Source organism: Oryctolagus cuniculus, chromosome 12, assembly GCF_964237555.1.
Source record: "Oryctolagus cuniculus chromosome 12, mOryCun1.1, whole genome shotgun sequence".
Lineage (NCBI taxonomy): Eukaryota > Metazoa > Chordata > Mammalia > Lagomorpha > Leporidae > Oryctolagus > Oryctolagus cuniculus.
This window is the reverse complement of record NC_091443.1, coordinates 13897215-13915773: the sequence shown is the minus strand read 5'-3', so window position 1 is coordinate 13915773 and position 18559 is coordinate 13897215. Positions and strand designations below refer to the sequence as shown.

General features: G+C 52.9%; 7 non-coding genes across 7 annotated transcripts; all 7 read right to left on the bottom strand.

Moving 5' to 3' along the window:
* Nucleotides 1-1384: 1384 nt before the first annotated feature.
* LOC127483997 (small nucleolar RNA SNORD116) lies at nt 1385-1478 on the bottom strand. Its single transcript, XR_007910780.1, has one exon. It is a non-coding gene; the product is annotated as a small nucleolar RNA SNORD116 (small nucleolar RNA).
* Nucleotides 1479-4041: 2563 nt separating this feature from the next.
* LOC127484003 (small nucleolar RNA SNORD116) lies at nt 4042-4135 on the bottom strand. The gene has a single exon (XR_007910786.1). It is a non-coding gene; the product is annotated as a small nucleolar RNA SNORD116 (small nucleolar RNA).
* A 2577-nt stretch (nt 4136-6712) lies between these two features.
* LOC127484004 (small nucleolar RNA SNORD116) lies at nt 6713-6806 on the bottom strand. Its single transcript, XR_007910787.1, has one exon. It is a non-coding gene; the product is annotated as a small nucleolar RNA SNORD116 (small nucleolar RNA).
* Nucleotides 6807-9371: 2565 nt separating this feature from the next.
* Nucleotides 9372-9465, bottom strand: LOC127483998 (small nucleolar RNA SNORD116). The gene has a single exon (XR_007910781.1). It is a non-coding gene; the product is annotated as a small nucleolar RNA SNORD116 (small nucleolar RNA).
* A 2565-nt stretch (nt 9466-12030) lies between these two features.
* On the bottom strand, nt 12031-12124 carry LOC127484001 (small nucleolar RNA SNORD116). The gene has a single exon (XR_007910784.1). It is a non-coding gene; the product is annotated as a small nucleolar RNA SNORD116 (small nucleolar RNA).
* Nucleotides 12125-14711: 2587 nt separating this feature from the next.
* Nucleotides 14712-14805, bottom strand: LOC127484006 (small nucleolar RNA SNORD116). The gene has a single exon (XR_007910789.1). It is a non-coding gene; the product is annotated as a small nucleolar RNA SNORD116 (small nucleolar RNA).
* A 2557-nt stretch (nt 14806-17362) lies between these two features.
* LOC127483999 (small nucleolar RNA SNORD116) lies at nt 17363-17456 on the bottom strand. The gene has a single exon (XR_007910782.1). It is a non-coding gene; the product is annotated as a small nucleolar RNA SNORD116 (small nucleolar RNA).
* Nucleotides 17457-18559: the final 1103 nt, after the last annotated feature.

Sequence of the window (18559 nt, the reverse complement as noted above, 5' to 3'; positions counted from 1 at the left end):
CCTGAAGTCAGCTCAGTGGAACAGGCTACCGGGCCACAAACCCATTGAAGATTCATTCAACCTGACACCTGCCAACCCAGAGGACTTCAATACCCACATCTAGCACAAGGGAGTACCCACCAGAGCAGGGAAACCCACCAGGATTATGTCCCTGCCACATGACCCAATCCCCCAAGTCAGGGTGCAGTCAGGCAGCAGATTAGTCTCAGAACCTCAGGGTACAGCAAATGCCTCTAAAAACATCCTCCCATCCAAAGACATCGAGCTATCTCTGCTGGCCATGACAATCTGGGCTCGGGCTCCAGGATTACAGGCACAGGAGCCAGGGGCATGAGTTACAGGGCCTGAGGAGTCCAGCAGCTGCTGCTGCAAGCTGAGGGAAGCCACCATGCCCAAAGTCCTAACACTCCTGAAATAACTGCGTCACTTCACTGTTCCTGCATTGGAAGCACAGGTAAAGGGAGATGTCCATTCCAAAAGGATCAGCACAGTATCCGAGCCTTTGTAGCAGAGTCCTGCAAACATTCTTCATTCAAGCTCAAGAGTACAAAAGATTTCGTGACACTCACACCCTCAGCAAAGGGATCCCGGGACATTACTGGCCTAGAATCCCACCAAGGCACCAACCAAATTGTACCAGTCGTGTGCCCAAACTCTACTGCATGAAGAAGCTCTGACATCACTGGGAATCACCCTGGGAGCTCCAAGGATTAACCTTCTTCCCGGCCATGAGAACTCACAGCAATCATGCTCACCAGGGTGTCCTTGAGCAAACCCATCCCATTGTCCCTGTCATTTCCTTTGCACCCAGCCCAAGAGACACTCTACTCTGCCGAAGAATCTCCCAAGAGAAGGGAACACAACATTCATGCCAGGTTAACTCCTACCACCAGGTCATCAGGCACTACCACCAAGTGTCAATGCCATATAAAGGGGATGCCTGATCTCTTGAGACCATTGCAGAACTCTGCTGCCACATCAGACCACCAGCTCATAGACCTAAAGCTAGACAGGGGACCGGGCTTCGTGGGTCCAATTGGCCAAGACGAAAAGACTTGATTCTGAGACCTACCCCACAGGGACCAGGGTCTTTGCCACATGCAGGAGACCCTCGTGGGAAACAAGTGGCCTGGGCACATCCACACAATCAGACCCTGTACACCCTGCTACATCCTTCACCACTGTTTCCCACATGGATAGCTGCCAAGCAAACTCACAGCACCATTGCACAAGGCACTCTGCTGCCCATATGGACAACTGAGTGATTGCCTTCCTGAGCCACACGAATGGACCTTTCAACTTAGGCACACCCTGGGTTGTGGAGAGAACTGCTACCCTAATCGTGGGCCCTCACTGCCATAGTCCCTGCCAGAGGCAATGTGCTGGACCTCAGTCACGATGAGAACGACGGTTGTGAGTTCTCACTCATTTTGTTCAGCTTTTCCAAGGAATGTTTATGGGGGAGTCATCATCGATCCAAGCACATGCCAATGGGTGGGGCCCTCAACACCAAAGGCCTGGTGCTTCATCAGCTGCTCCGCCCAACCACCTCTGCAGCCCTGCAGAGTCCAGGGATACACCCCAGCGCAGGAGGACAGACGGTCCACTGCAGAGGTGTGGCCCAGGCGTGGCCAAAGTCTCCAGCAAGCATACAGGTATCTGTGGGGCTGTTAACAGCTATGACCTTTGCCTCCAGGGTTGACCTTGGCTATGCTTACCGTCCTCTTTGATCCAGGAACTTCCCGCACACCAAGGGCAGTTTGAATTCTAGTGTCTTGTAGGGCCTCAAGTTCTCAGCAGAAGTACACTTCTTCCCGCCCTGCACGGCTTCGTCGACATCAGCGACCGGTCCTGTGACGTATACACAAACCACAAGCACACTTGAGGAAACCAGACCCCTGGCCTGTTCCAAGCTGCCACGCTAGGCTGCTGTGGTGTCAAGCACCACAGCGCGTCCCATCAATCTTCATCCCTGAGGCTTCCTGTCATCGAACCTGTCTGTCCATGATGTGACAAGGCCTACACAAGCTTCTTCTGAATAGGCCCTAGTGGGTTCTCAGCTGGAGTTCTACATTCTGGGAAGATGCGTGTGATGTTATATGTGCATCTGTGTCCCAAGTGTGTGTTGGTCCTGCCACCGGTGACATTTGCCAGGACAGTTTTTGCATATACTGGCAGGCACTACTTAGCTGGGGGTCTGAGCCTTTAATACCGTGGATGCACACTGACATCCTGCCCAGAGTGACAAGTTCCATGGGCACCCCGAAAAACCCGCAGATACTTCCAGGGAAAGAAAGCAACGCTTGTGTGATGCATGCTGCCCCCCAGGACCTCAGACTCAGTCATGTCTTTGGTCACCTGGAACCTCTGCCAGGTGTGGGGTACCCTGCACAGTCCCAAGTCGTGAGTAGGCTCAGGGAACTTCCTCAACAGCAGCCCAGGGGTTCTTTGTGTGGCCGGAAAGAGCAAGACACTCACTGCAAACACAGCCAACCTAGCACTTGCACCTCTGCATCTCGCAATCTCATTTGTGTGCCAGTGGCCTCACAGGTCCAGGTGGCCAACAGGGGCTTTGCCCAGATGCACCCAGGGTGAAAATGGACCCCCAGTCACCTCTCCCTCATTGCCCTGACCCTGGCTAGACCTCTGAATGTCCTGAAGTCAGCTCAGGAGAACATGCAACCGGGCCACAAACCCACCGAAGATTCAACCTCACACCTGCCAACCAGGAGTACGGCTCTACTCTCAACCAGACAAGTGAGCACCAGAAGACCAGGGAAAACTAAAAGGTTTATGTCCCTGGCTCCATGACCCAATCCCCCAAGACAGGGTGCGTTCAGGCAGCAGAATAGACTCAGAACCCCAGGGTACTGCAAGTTTCCGGAAAAACAACTTTCAACCACATTAGAAATCAAGGTTTCCCTACTGGCCAGGACAATCTTGGCTCAGGCTCCAGGACTGCAGGCACAGGAGCCAGGGGCATGAGTTATAGGCCCTGAAGTGTTAGCACCTGCTGTTGCAAGCTGAGAGAAGCCACCATGTCCAAGGTCCTAACTCTTCTGAAATAACTGCGTCACATCACTGGTCCTGCCTCTGAAGTCCAGGTAAAGGGGGTTTCGTCCATTTCAAATAGGAGAAGCACAGTACCCAGACCTTTGTGGCACAGTCCAGCAAACCTGCTTCATCCATGGGCAAGAGTACAACAGATTACGTGGCACTCACACCCTCAGCAAAGGGATTCTGACGCATTACTTGCCTAGAATCCCACCAAGGCACCAACAAAATTGTACCAGTCGTGTGCCCAAACTCTACTGCATAATCAAACTGTAACATCACTGGGAATCACCCAGGGAGCTCCAAGGATTAACCTTCTGCCTGGCCACGAGAACTCACAGCAACCATGCTCACCAGGGTTTCCTCAGAGACAACCCATCCCATTGTCCCTGTCATTTCCTTTGCACCCAGCCCAAGAGCCACTCTACTCTGTGGAAGACTGTCCCAAGAGAAGGGAAAAGAACAGTCATGCCAGGTTGACACCTAACACCAGGTCACACAGGCACTACCGCCAAGTGTCAATGCCACACTCAAGGGGATGTCTGACTCTTCAGAGCCCTGCGGCACTCTGCTGCCACATCAGACCACCAGCTGAGAGACCTAATGCTAGCCAGGCGACCAGGATAGGTATCTCCTGTTGGCCAGGTAGAGGACCACCCGATTCTGAGACCCACTCCACAGACAACCAGGGCCTCGACCACACCCAGCAGACCCTCGAGTTGAATACATGGCCTGGGTTCATCCACACAATCCGAACCTGCACACCCTGTTGCATCCTTCAACGCTGCTGCCCACGTGGGGACCTGCCACACAAACTCACTTCACCAATGAACAAGGCAATCTTCTGCCCAGAGCAGACAACTGAGGGATCGTCCCCCTGGGGCTGCTCTAATGGACCTTTCACCATGAGCACTCCATGGGTTTGACAGAAACATTACCCTGGTAGTGGGCCATTATTGCCATAGTCCCTGCCAGAGGCAATGTGCTGGACCTCAGTCACGATGAGAACGACGGTTGTGAGTTCTCACTCATTTTGTTCAGCTTTTCCAAGGAATGTTTATGGGGGAGTCATCATTGATCCAAGCACATGCCAATGGGTGGGGCCTGCAACACCAAAGGCCTGGTGCTTTATCAGCTGCTCTGCTTGACCACCTTCCGAGGTCCATAGTCTCCAGGGACATGCCACAAGGCAAAGAGGACAGGCAGAACACTCCAGAGGTGTGGCACAGGTGCAGCCAAGGCCTCCATCGAGCATGCAAAAGCCTGCTGGCCTGTGAAGTACTATGGGCTTTGTCCCCAGATTTGGCCCTGGAAATGCTTACCATCCTCAGAGATCCAGGAGCTTGCCGCTCACCAAGGGCAGTTTGAATTCTATTGTCTTGTAGGGCCTCAAGTCCTCAGCAGAAGCACACTTCTTGCCACCCTGCACGGCCACGTTAACATCAGCAAGCAGTCCTGAGAAGTACACACAAACCCACAGGCACGCTTGAGAAAAACAGAGCCATGGCCTGCTCTGACCTGCAATGCTTAGGATGCCCCTGCTCCCTGCGCAACAGCACATCCCCTCAATCTTCATCTATGAACCTTCCTTTCACACAAGCCAGTCTGTCCATGATGAACTCTGGTTATACAAGTTTCTCTTGAGTGTGCTGCTGTGGGTTCTCAGCTTGAGTTCTGAATTCTGGGAAGTTGCGAGTTATGGTACATAAGTGTCCATGTCCCTAGTGTGTATTGGTCCTGCCATCAATGACTTTGCCTGAACATTTTTGGCATCTACCTGCCAGCACTGCTTTGCTGGTGTCTGAGCCTTCAATATCATGATGGGCACTGACATCTGGCCCAGAGTGACAAGGTCCACAGAAACCCACACATTTGTGGCAGCTAACAGGGAAAGAAAGGACTGCTGTGCAAGGCATACTACCTCATAGGACCTGAGACACAGTCAGGCCTTTGGTCGCCTAGAACCTCTGCCAGGTGTGGGGTACCCTGCACAGTCCTCAGTCATGAATATGATCAGGGGACATCCTCAATAGCTGCCCAGGATTTCTGTGTTCTGGCCGGAAACAGCAAGAGCACCACTGCAAACACAGCCAACCTCGCACTTGTGCTCTTAAATCTCCCAATCTCATTTGTGTGTCAGTGGTCACGCAGGTCTGGGAGGCCAGCAGTGGCTTTGCCTAGATGCACCCAGGGTCAGACTTGACCCCCAGTGACCTCTCGCTAATTGCCTGTCCTTTATCACCCCATCCCTGACAAGCCCTCCAAATGTCTGAAATCAGCTCAGGGGAACATGCAACCGGCCCTCAAACCCACCGAAGATCCAACCTCACACCTGCCAACACAGAGGACTGTACTACCCATGACCAGAACTAGTGAGCACCTACCAGACCAGGGAAATCTGACAGGTTTATGTCCCTGGCCCCATTACCAAACCCCCAAAGAAAAGGTGTGTTAGGGAGCAGATTAGTCTCAGAACCCCAGGGTACAGCAAAAGCCCTGGAAAAACAACCTCTAACCTCAGCAGACATTGAGGTTTCTCTGCTCGCCAAGACTATCTGGGCTCAGGCTCTGGGATTACAGGCACAGGAGCCAGGGATATGAGTTATAAGCCCTGAAGTGTCCAGCAGCTGCTGTTGCAAGCTGAGGGAAGCCACCACGCCCGAGGTCCTAACTCTCCTGATTATACACTGTCACATCACTGGTACTGTATTGGAGTCTCCGGCAAAGAGAGAAGTCCATTTCAAATAGAAGTAGAGTACCGTGTCCTTCGAGAAACTGAATTGCAAACCTGCTTCATCCATGATCAAGAGTACTACAGATTATGCTGCACAAACACCCTCAGCAAAGGGATCCCGGAAGATTGCTCGCCTATTATCCCTCTCACCAAGTAACCTTCACAAATGCACAAGACGTGTGCACAAGCTCTACTGTTTAGTCAAAATATGACATTACTGCGGTTCATTCTGCGAACTCCAAAGAATACCCTTCTGCCCTGCCTTGAGAACTCACAGCAACCATGCTCACCAGGGTTTCCTTGGAGACAACCTATCCCATTTTCCCTTTCAATTCCTTTGACACAAGCCCAAGAGCTGCCCAATCTATGGAAGACACCCCCAAGAGAAGGGAACAAATAATCATGCCCGGTTGATTCCTACCACCGGGTCACACAGGCACTACCGCCAAGTGTCAATGCCACACTCAAGGGGATGTCTGATCTCTTCAGAGCCCTGCAGCAGACTACTACCACTTCAGAACACAAGCAGAGAGACCTAATGCTGGCCAGAGGACCGGGCTTCATGTTTCCTGTTGGCCAAGAGGAGGAGTACTCGGTAACAAGATGCATTGTACAGGCAACCAGGGCCTTAGCTGCACCCAACAGACCCTTGAGGTAAACACTTGGCCTGGGCACATCCACACAATCAGACCTTGCACACCCTGCTGCATCCTTCACCACTGCTGCCCACGTGGGGAACCGCCATGCAAACTCCCAGCACCACTGCACCAGGCACTCTGCTGCTCAGAGCAGCCGACTAAGAGATCGCCTTGCTGGCGCCGCTCATATGGACCTTTCATCATGGGCACCCCCTGGGTTGTGGAGGGAACTGCTACCCTGGACGTGGGCCCTCACTGCTATAGTCCCTGCCAGAGGCAATGTGCTGGACCTCAGTCACGATGAGAACGACGGTTGTGAGTTCTCACTCATTTTGTTCAGCTTTTCCAAGGAATGTTTATGGGGGAGTCATCATTGATCCAAGCACATGCCAAGGTGCGAGACCTTCAACATGCAAAGCTTGGCGCTTCGTCAGCTGCTCAGTCCAACCACCTTCCCAGCCCTGCAGAGTCCAGGGATACCCCCCAATGCAAGGAGGACAGGCGGTCCACTGCAGAGGTATGGCCCAACCGTGGTCAAATGCACAGTGAGCATACAGCTCTCTGTGGGCTGTGAGGTATTAAGGGCTTTGTCTCCAGGGTTGGCCCTGGAAATGCTTACCATCATCAGAGATCCAGGAGCTTCCCACTCACCAAGGGTAGTTTGAACTCTAGCATCATGTAGGGCCTCAAGTCCTCAGCAGAAGCACACTTCTTCCCACCCTGCACGGCCACGTTGACATCAGCAAGCGGTCCTGAGAAGTACACACAAAACCACAGGGACACTTGATAAAACAAGAGCCCCGGCCGAGCCAGGGTTAGGCTGCCTGTGGTGACCCCTGCCACCGCGCCCCCCCTCAATCTTCATCCCTGAAGCTTCCTTACACACAAGCCAGTCTGTCCATGATGGAACTATGGGCACATAAGTTTCTCCTGAGTAGGCCTTTGTGGGTTATCAGCTTGAGTTCTAAATTCTGGGAAGATGTGAGTGACGGTATATATGTGTCCGTGTCCCTCGTATGTGTTGGTCCTGCCGTCGGTGACCATTTTCTGGACAGGTTTGACATCTACCTGCCGGCACTGCTTTGCTGGGGGTCTGAGCCTTTAATACCGTGGATGGGCACTGACATTTGGCACAGAGTGAAAATTTCCACGCGCACCCCAAAACCCGTGGCAACTTCCAGGGAAAGAAAGGACCACTTTGTGAGGCATACTGCCTCACAGGACCTGAGACACAGTCTGGCCTTTGGTCGCCTAGAACCTCTGCCAGGTGTGGGGTGCTCTGAGAGTCACCAAGTGAGTATGATCACAGGAGCTCCTCCACAGCTGCTCCGGTTTCTGTGTTGCGGCAGCAAAGAGCAAGAGACTCACTGCAAACACAGCCAACCTAGAACTTCCGCTCCTGCATCTTCCAATCTCATTTGTGTGTCAGTGGTCTCCCAGGCCTGGGCAGCCAGCAGGGGCTTTGCCCCGATGCACCCAGGGTCAAACTTGACCCCCAGTGACCTCTCCCTAATTGCCTCTCCCTAATAGCTCCAACTCTGCCAAGTCCTCCGAATGTCCTGAAGTCAGCTCAGTGGAACAGGCTACCAGGCCACAAACCCATTGAAGATTCAACCTTACACCTGCCAAACCAGAGGACTTCGCTACCCACATCTAGCACAAGTGAGTACCCACCAGAGCAGGGAAAACCACCAGGATTATGTCCCTGCCACATGACCCAATCCCCCAAGTCAGGGTGCAGTCAGGCAGCGGATTAGTCTCAGAACCCAAGGGTACAGCAAATGCCTCCAAAAACATCCTCCCATCCACAAGACATCAAGCTATCTCTGCTGGCCAAGACAATCTGGGCTCGGGCTCCAGGATTACAGGCACAGGAGCTAGGGGCATGAGTTACAGGGCCTGAGGAGTCCAGCAGCTGCTGTTGCAATCTGAGGGAAGCCACCATGCCCAAGGTCCTAACTCTCCTGAAATAACTGTGTCACATCACTGTTCCTGCATTGGAAGCACAGGTTAAGGGAGATGTCCATTTCAAAAGGATCAGCACAGTACCCAAGCCTTTGTAGCAGAGTCCTGTAAACATTCTTCATTCAAGTTCAAGAGTACAAAAGATTTCGTGGCACTTAAACCCTCAGCCAAGGGATCCCGGCAAATTACTTGCCTAGATCCCAACAAGGCACCAAAAAAATTGTACTTGTCGTGTGCCCAAACTCTACTGCATGATCAAACTGTGACATCACTGGGAATCACCCTGGGAGCTCCAAGGATTAACCTTCTTCCCGGCCACGAGAACTCACAGCAATCATGCTCACCAGGGTGTCCTCGGAGACAACCCATCCCATTGTCCCTGTCACTTCCTTTGCACCCAGCCCAAGAGCCACTCTACTCTGTGGAAGACTCTCCCAAGAGAAGGAAACACAACATTCATGCCAGGTTGACTCCTACCACCAGCTCACACAGGCACTACTGCCAAGTGTCAATGCCACACTCAAGGGGATGTCTGATCTCTTCAGACCATTGCAGAACTCTGCTGCCACATCAGACCACCAGCTGAGACATCTAATGCTAGCCAGGCGACCAGGCTTTGTGTCTCGGTTGGCCAGGAAGAGGAGCACTCGGTTCAGAGAACCACTGCACAGACAACCAGGGCCTTGGCCACACCCAGCAGACCCTTGAGGTGAATACGTAGCTCCGCCTGCATCCACACAATTGGATCCTGCACACCCTGTTGCATCCTTCACCACTGCTGCCCATGTGGGGAGCCGCCACGCAAACTCCCAGCACCACTGCACCAGGCAATCTTCTGCTTTGAACAGATAACTGAGGGATCGTCCCCTGGGGCTGCTCGAATGGACCATTCACCATGGGCACCCCCTGGGGTTGTGGAGAGAACCGCTACCCTGGATGTGGGCCCTCACTGCCATAGTCCCTACCAGAGGCAATGTGCTGGACCTCAGTCACGATGAGAACGACGGTTGTGAGTTCTCACTCATTTTGTTCAGCTTTTCCAAGGAATGTTTATGGGGGAGTCATCATCGATCCAAGCACATGCCAAGGTGTAGGGCCCTCAACACTGAAGGCCTGGTGCTTCGTCAGCTGCTTAGTCTAACCATCTTTTCACCGCACAGTGTCCAGGGATGTGCCCCAGTGCAGGGAGGAAGGTGACCACTGCAGATGTGTGGCCCAGGCGTGGCCAAAGTCTCCAGCGAGCATTCAGGTGTCTGTGGGGCTGTCAAGTGATATGGCTTTTTGCCTAGTGCTGGCCTGGGCCATGCTTACCATCCTCAGAGATCCAGGAGCTTCCCGCTCACCAAGGGTAGTTTGAATTCTAGCATCCTCTAGGTTCTCAAGTCCTCAGCAGAAGCATACTTCTTCCCACCCTGCACGGCCACGTCGACATCAGCAACCTGTCCTGAGAGGTACACACAAACCACAGGCACGCTTGAGAAAACCAGAACCCTGGCCTGCTCTGTGCCGCCACGCTAGGCTGCTGTGGTATCACCCGCCATAGTGCGTCCCCTCAATCTTTATCCCTGAGCGTCCTTTCACTCGAGCCTGTCTCCATGATAGCACTATGCATACACAAGTTTCTCGTGAGTAGGCTCTTGTGAATTCTAAGCTTGAGTTTGGAATTCAGGGAAGATGTGAGTCACGGTATATGTGCATTTGTGTCACAAGTGAGTGTTGGACCTGCCACTAGTGTTCTTTAAAAGGACAGTTTTTGTATCTACCAGCAGGCACTGCTTTGCTCGGGGTCTCAGCCTTCAATACCATGGGTAGGCACTGACATCTGGTCCACACTGACATGGACCATGGGCACCCCGAAAACCCGTGGCAACGTCCAGGGAAGAAAGGACCGCTTGTGTGATGCATGCTGTCCCCCGGGACCTGAGATAGAGTCATGCATTTCCACGGCTAGAAACTCTGCCAGGTGTGGGGTGCCCTGCACAGTCCCCAGTCATGAGTACGAACACTACACCTCCTCAACAACTGCCCATGGGTTCTCTGTTGTGGCCAGAAAGGGCTGGAGACCCACTGCAAACACAGCCAACCGAGAACTTCCGCTCCTGCATCTCCCAATCTCATTTGTGTGTTGTGGTCTCGCAGGTCTAGGGGGCTAGCAGTGGCTTTGCCCAGATGCACCCAGGGTCAGACTTGACCCCCAGTGACCTCTCCCTAATTGCCTCTCCGTAATCGCCCCGACCCTGGCAAGCCCACCAAATGTCCTGAAGTCAGCACAGGGGAACATGCAACCAGCCCTCAAACCACTGAGATAAACCTCACACCTGATAAACCAAAGGTCTGTGCAATACTGGAGTGGCACAAATGAGCAGCGACTGGACCAGGGAAAACCACCAGGATAATATTCCTGCCGCATGACCCAATCCCCCAAGACAGGGTATGTTCAGACAAAAGATTAGTCAGAACCTCAGAGTACAGCAAATGCCTCTAAAAACATCCTCCCACCCACAAGACATTGAGGTTTCTCTGCTGGCCAAGACAATCTGGGCTCGGGCTCCAGGAATATAGGCACAGGAGCCAGGGGCATGAGTTATAGGCCCTGAAGTGTCCAACAGCTGTTGTTACTAGCTGAGGGAAGCTACCATGCCCAAGGTCCTAACTCTCCTGAGTTAACTGTGTCACTTCACTGGTTCTGCCTCTGAAGTCCAGGTAAAGGGGGTTTCGTCCATTTCAAATAGGAGAAGCACAGTACCCAGGATTCGTGGCACAGTCCTCCAAACCTACTTCATCCATGGGCAAGAGTACAACAGATTACATGGCACTCACAACCTCAGCAAAGGGATCCAGGCACATTACTTGCCTAGATCCCAACAAGGCACCAAAAAAATTGTACTTGTTGTGTGCCCAAACTCTACTGCATGACCAACTCTGACATCACCAGGAATCACCTTGGGAGCTCCAAGGATTAACCTTCTACCTGGGGTCACGAGAACTCACAGCAACCATGCTCACCAGGGTTTCCTCAGAGACAACCCATCCCATTGTCCCTGTCATTTCCTTTGCACCCAGCCCAAGAGCCACTCTACTCTGTGGAAGACTCTCCCAAGAGAAGGAAACACAACATTCATGCCAGGTTGACTCCTACCACCAGGTCACACAGGCACTACTGCCAAGTGTCAATGCCACACTCAAGGGGATGTCTGATCTCTTCAGACCATTGCAGAACTCTGCTGCCACATTAGACTACCAGCTGAGAGACCTAATGCTAGCCAGGCGACCAGGCTTTGTGTCTCCTGTTGGCAGGAAGAGGAGCACTCGGTTCAGAGAACCACTGCACAGACAACCAGGGTCTTGGCCACACCCAGCAGACCCCCGAGGTGAATACTTGGCTCCGCCTGCATCCACACAATTGGATCCTGCATACCCTGTTGCATCCTTCACCACTGCTGCCCATGTGGGGACCCGCCACACAAACTCACTTCACCACTGCACCAGGCAATCTTCTGCCCAGAGCAGACAACTGAGGGATCGTCCCCTGGGGCTGCTCGAATGGACCTTTCACCATGAGCACCCCCTGGGTTTTGCAGAACCGTTACCCTGGACGTGGGCCATTACTGCCATAGTCCCTGCCAGAGGCAATATCCTGGACCTCAGTCACGATGAGAACGACGGTTGTGAGTTCTCACTCATTTTGTTCAGCTTTTCCAAGGAATGTTTATGGGGGAGTCATCATTGATCCAAGCACATGCCAAGGTGTAGGGCCCTCAACCCCAAAGGCCTGTTGCTTCATCAGCTGCTCCGCCCAACCACCTTCGCACCCCGCAGAGTCCAGGGATATCCTCCAGTGCAAGGAGGACAGACGGTCCACTGCAGTGGTGCGGTCCACTGCAGAGGTGTGGCCAGGGAGACCCCAAAGACTCCAGTGAGCATAAAAAGCCTGCTGGTGTGTGAAGTGCTTGCCTTTGTGCCCATATCTAGCCTTGGCCATGCTTACCGTCCTCAGAGATCCAGGAACTTCCCACTCACCAAGGGCAATTTGAATTCTACCATCATATAGGTCCTCAAGTCCTCAGCAGAAGCACACTTCTTGCTGCCCTACATGGCCATTTTGACATCAGCAAGCGGTCCTGAGAAGTACACACAAACCACAGGCACGCTTGAGAAAAACAGAGCCATGGCCTTCTCTGACCTGCAATGCTTAGGACGCCCCTGGTCTCTGCGCCACAGCACATCCCCTCAATCTTCATCCCTGAAGCTTCCTTACACACAAGCCAGTCTGTCCATGATGAACTCTGGTTATACACGTTTCTCTTGAGTGTGCTGCTGTGGGTTCTCAGCTTGAGTTCTGAATTCTGGGAAGTTGCGAGTTACGCTACATATGTGTCCATGTCCCTAGTGTGTATTGGTCCTGCCATCGATGACCTTTGCCTGAAGAGTTTTGGCATCTACCTGCCGGCACTGCTTTGCTGGTGTCTGAGCCTTCAATATCATGATGGGCACCGACATCTGGCCCAGAGTGACAAGGTCCACAGGAACCCCACACACTTGTGGCAGCTAACAGGGAAAGAAAGAACCGCTGTGCAAGGCATACTCCCTCATAGGACCTGAGACACAGTCAGGCCTTTGGTCGCCTAGAACCTCTGCCAGGTGTGGGGTGCCCTGCACAGTCCTCAGTCATGAATACAATCAGGGTACCTCCTCAATAGCTGCCCAGGATTTCTGTGTTGCGGCCGGAAACAGCAAGAGCTCTGCTGAAACACAGCCAACTTCGCACTTGCGCTCTTAAATCTCCCAATCTCATTTGTGTGTCAGTGGTCACGCATGTCTGGGAGGCCAGCAGTGGCTTTGCCCAGATGCACTCAGGGTCAGACTTGACCCCCAGTGACCTCTCGCTAATTGCCTCTCTTTAATTGCCCCGACACTGAGAAACCCTCTGAATGTCCTGAAATCAATTCTGGGGAAAATACTACTAACCCTCAAACCCACTGAAGATTCAACCTCACACCTGCCAACCAAGAGGACGGTACTACCCATGACCAGAACAACTGAGCACCAACCAGACCAGGGAAAAGCACCAGGATTATGTCCCTGGCAGATTACCCAGTCACCCAAGACAGAGTATGTTCCAGCATTGGATTATTCTCAGAACCCCGGAGTACAGTAAATGCCTAAAAACATCCTCCCACCCACAAGACATCGAAGTTTCTCTGCTGGCCATGACTTCTGGGCTCAGGCTCTGGGATTACAGGCACTGGACAGGGACATGAGGTACAGGGCCTCAGGATTCCAGCAGCAGATGTTGCAAGCTGAGGGAAGCCACCATGACCAAGGTCCTAACTCTCCTGAGTTAACTGCGTCACATCACTGGTTCTGCGTTGGAGGCCCAGGTAAAGAGAGAGTCCATTTCAAATAGGAGAAGCACAGTAACATGTCTTTGTGACACAGACCTACAAAGCTGCTTCATCCATGATCAAGAGTACAACAGATTATGCTGCACTCACACCCTCAGCTAAAGGGATCCCTGAAGATTGCTCACCTGTTATCCCTCCCACCAAGTAACCTTCAAAAATGCACCAGATGTGTGCACAAGCTCTACTGCATAGTCACAAAATGATAATACCAGGGCTCACCCTTGGTGACCCAAGGAATACCCTTCTGCCCCACCTAGAGAAACCACAGCAACCATGCTCACCAGGGTTTCCTTGGAGACAACCTATCCCATTGTCCCTGTCATTTCCTTTGCATCAACCCTAAGAGCTACTGCACTTTATGGAAGAAACTCCCAAGTGAAGGGAACACACAGTCATGCCAGGCTGACTCCTAACACCAGGTCACACAGGCACTACTGCCAAGTGTCAATGCCACACTCAAGGGGATGTCTGATCTCTTCAGAGCCCTGCGGCAGACTACTGCCACTTCAGAACACAAGCAGAGAGACCTAATGCTGGCCAGAGGACTGGGCTTCATGACTCCTGTTGGCCAAGAAGAGGAGCACTTGGTACCATGACCCACTGCACAGGCAACCAGGGCCTCAGCTGCATGCAACAGACCCTTGAGGTATACACTTAGCATGGGCACATCCACACAATCAGATCCTGCACACCCTGCTGCATCCTTCACCACTGCTGCCCACATGGGTAACCGCCACGCAAACTCCCAGCACCACTGCACCAGGCACTTTGCTGCCCAGAGCGGCCGACTGAGAGATCACCTTGCTGGCGCTGTTCAAATAGACCTTTCACCATGGGCACCCCTGGGTTGTGGAGAGAACTGCTACCCTGGACGTGGGCCCTCACTGCCATAGTCCCTGCCAGAGGCAATGTGCTGGACCTCAGTCACGATGAGAACGACGGTTGTGAGTTCTCACTCATTTTGTTCAGCTTTTCCAAGGAATGTTTATGGGGGAGTCATCATTGATCCAAGCACATGCCAAGGTGAGAGACATACAAAGCCTGGCGCTTCGTCAGCTGCTCAGTCCAACCACCTTCCCAGCCCTGCAGAGTCCAGGGATACCCCCCAATGCAAGGAGGACAGGCGGTCCACTGCAGAGGTGTGGCCCAACCGTGGTCAAATGCACAGTGAGCATACAGCTCTCTGTGGGCTGTGAGGTGCTAAGGGCTTTGTCTCCAGGGTTGGCCCTGGAAATGCTTACCATCCTCAGAGATCCAGGAGCTTCCCACTCACCAAGGGTAGTTTGAACTCTAGCATCATGTAGGGCCTCAAGTCCTCAGCAGAAGCACACTTCTTCCCACCCTGCATGGCCACGTTGACATCAGCAAGTGGTCCTGAGAAGTACACACAAAACCACAGGGACACTTGATAAAACGAGAGCCCCGGCCGAGCCACGGTTAGGCTGCCCATGGTGACCCCTGCCACCGCGCCCCCCCTCAATCTTCATCCCTGAAGCTTCCTTACACACAAGCCAGTCTGTCCATGATGGGACTATGGGCACACAAGTTTCTCCTGAGTAGGCCTTTGTGGGTTATCAGCTTGACTTCTAAATTCTGGGAAGATGTGAGTGACGGTATATATGTGTCCGTGTCCCTCGTATGTGTTGGTCCTGCCGTCGGTGACCATGGTCTGGACAGGTTTGACATCTACCTGCCGGCACTGCTTTGCTGGGGGTCTGAGCCTTTAATACCGTGGATGGGCACTGACATTTGGCACAGAGTGAAAATTTCCACGCGCACCCCAAAACCCGTGGCAACTTCCAGGGAAACAAAGGCCACTTTGTGTGGCATACTGCCTCATAGGACCTGAGACAGAGTCATGCATTTTCACTCCTTGTACCACCGCCAGGTGTGGTGTGCTCTGAGAGTCCCCAGTAGTGTGTACAATCAAGGGACCTCCTCTACATTGCCAGGGTTTCTGTGTTGCGGCAGCAAAGAGCAAGAGACTCACTGCAAACACAGCCCACCTCGTACTTGCACTCCTGCATCTCTCAATCTCGTTTTTCTTTCAGTGGTCACACAGGTCTGGGAGGCCAGCAATGTCTTTGCCGAGCTGCACCCAGGGTCAGACTTGACCCCAGTGACCTCTCCCTAATTGCTCCTCCCTAATCGCCCCAACCCTGGCAAGCCCTCTGAATGTCCTCAAGTCAGCACAAGGGAACATGCAACCAGCCCTCAAACCCACCAAAGATTCAACCTCACACCTGCCAACCCAGAGGACTACACGATCCACATTCAGCACAAGTGAGCCCCCAACAGACAGGGAAAACCACCAGGATTATGGCCCTGCCACATGACCCAATCATCCAAGACAGGGTATGTTCAGGCAACGGATTAGTCTCAAAACCCCAGGGTACAGCAAATGCCTCTAAAAACATCCTCCCACCCACAAGACATTGAGGTTTCTCTGCTGGCCAAGACAATCTGGGCTCGGGCTCCAGGAATATAGGCACAGGAGCCAGGGGCATGAGTTATAGGCCCTGAAGTGTCCAACAGCTGTTGTTACTAGCTGAGGGAAGCTACCATGCCCAAGGTCCTAACTCTCCTGAGGTAACTGTGTCACTTCACTGGTCCTGCCTCTGAAGCCCAGGTAAAGGGGGTTTGTCCATTTCAAATAGGAGAAGCACAGTACCCGGGCCTTCGTGGCACAGTCCTGCATAACTGCTTCATCCATGGGCAAGAGTACAACAGATTACATGACACTCACACCCTCGGCAAAGGGATCCCAGCACATTATTTGCCTAGAATCTCCCCAAGGCACCAACCAAATTGTACCAGTCATGTGCCCAAACTCTATTGCATGATCAAACTCTGACATCACCGGGAATCACCCTGGGTCATCCATGATGCACTCGCTGCCACGCCCTGAGAACTCACAGCAACCATGCTCACCAGGGTTTCCTCAGAGACAACCCATCCCATTGTCCCTGTCATTTCCTTTGCACCCAGCCCAAGAGCCACTCTACTCTGTGGAAGACTCTCCCAAGAGAAGGGAACACAACATTCATGCCAGGTTGACTCCTACCACCAGGTCATACAGGCACTACTGCCAAGTGTCAATGCCACACTCAAGGGGATGTCTGATCTCTTCAGAGACCTCAACACTCTGCCGCCACATCAGACTACCAGCTGAGACACCTAATGCTAGCCAGGCGACCAGGCTATGTATCTCCTGTTGGCCAGGAAGAGGACCACCCGATTCTGAGACCCACTGCACAGACAACCTGGGCCTTTGCTGCACACAGCCTACCATGGAGGTGAATACTTGGCCTGCGTGCATCCAAACAATCAGATCCTGCACACCCTGCTGCATCCTTCACCACTGCTGCCCACGTGGGGAGCCGTCATGCAAACTCCCAGCACCACTGCACCAGGCACTCTGCTGCCCAGAGTGGCCAACTGAGAGATCGCCTTGCTGGCGCCGCTCAAATGGACCTTTCACCATGGGTACACCCTGGGTTGTGGAGAGAACCGCTACCCTGGATGTGGGCCCTCACTGCCATAATCCCTGCCAGAGGCAACGTGCTGGACCTCAGTCACGATGAGAACGACGGTTGTGAGTTCTCACTCATTTTGTTCAGCTTTTCCAAGGAATGTTTATGGGGGAGTCATCATCGATCCAAGCACATGCCAATGGGTGGGGCCCTCAACCCCAAAGGCCTGTTGCTTCATCAGCTGCTCAGTCTAACCACCTTTGCACCGCGCAGGGTCCAGGGATGTGCCCCAGCTTGGGAGGAAGGCGACCACTGCAGAGGTGTGGCCCAGGCACGACCAAAGTCTCCCGAGACCATACAGGTGTCTGCAGGGCTGTTAAGTGCTATGGGCTTTTCTCCAGTGCTGGCCTTCGCCATGCTTACCGTCCTCTTTGATCCAGGAACTTCCCGCTAACCAAGGGTAGTTTGAATTCTAGCGTCTTGTAGGGCCTCAAGTCCTCAGCATAAGCACACTTCTTTCCACCATGCACTGGCCACGTCATCATCAGCGACCAGTCCTGAGGGGTACACACAAACCACAGGCACACTTGAGAAAACCAGAGCCATATCCTGCTCCGAGCTGCCAGGCTTAGGCTGCCCGTGGTGTTCCATGCCACTGCGTGTCCCCTCAATCCTCTTTCCTGTATCTTCCTTTCAATCTAACCAGTCTTCCCACATGGGAGTATTGGTACACAAGTTTTTCCTGAAAAGGCCCTTGTGGGTTTTTTTCTTGATTTCCTAATTTTCCATGAAGGGCACCTACATCTGGCCTTGAGAGACAAGTTCCCTCAAACCCACTCAGCTTCCCTGGTACCACTTGTACAATGCATGCTGCCTCAGAAGACCTGAGACACAGTCAAGTCTTTGGCCCTCTGTAGCATCTTGCGGGTCTGGGTCACTTTCCAGCATCACCAGAATTCAGTACAAGCAAGGGACCTCCTCAACAGCTGATCCAGGAGTTCTGTGTTGCACTGGGAAAGAGAAAAGCACAACTACAATATGGCCAACCTAGTTCCTTCACTCTGTATCCCTCCATCTCACATTTTGTCAGTGGAGACCCTTTGGCCACACAGGTCTCAGAAGGCACCTGTACCTTTGCCCAGATGAATCCAGTTTTGGGCATGGGCCCCCAGCGTCCTCCTCCTAGGATGCTGGCCATCAATCTCCCTTATCCTGTCAATCCCTCAGAATGTCCTGAAGCCAGCTCTCAGTAAATCTGCCCTTGGCCCACAAACCCAGAATGCTGTCAAT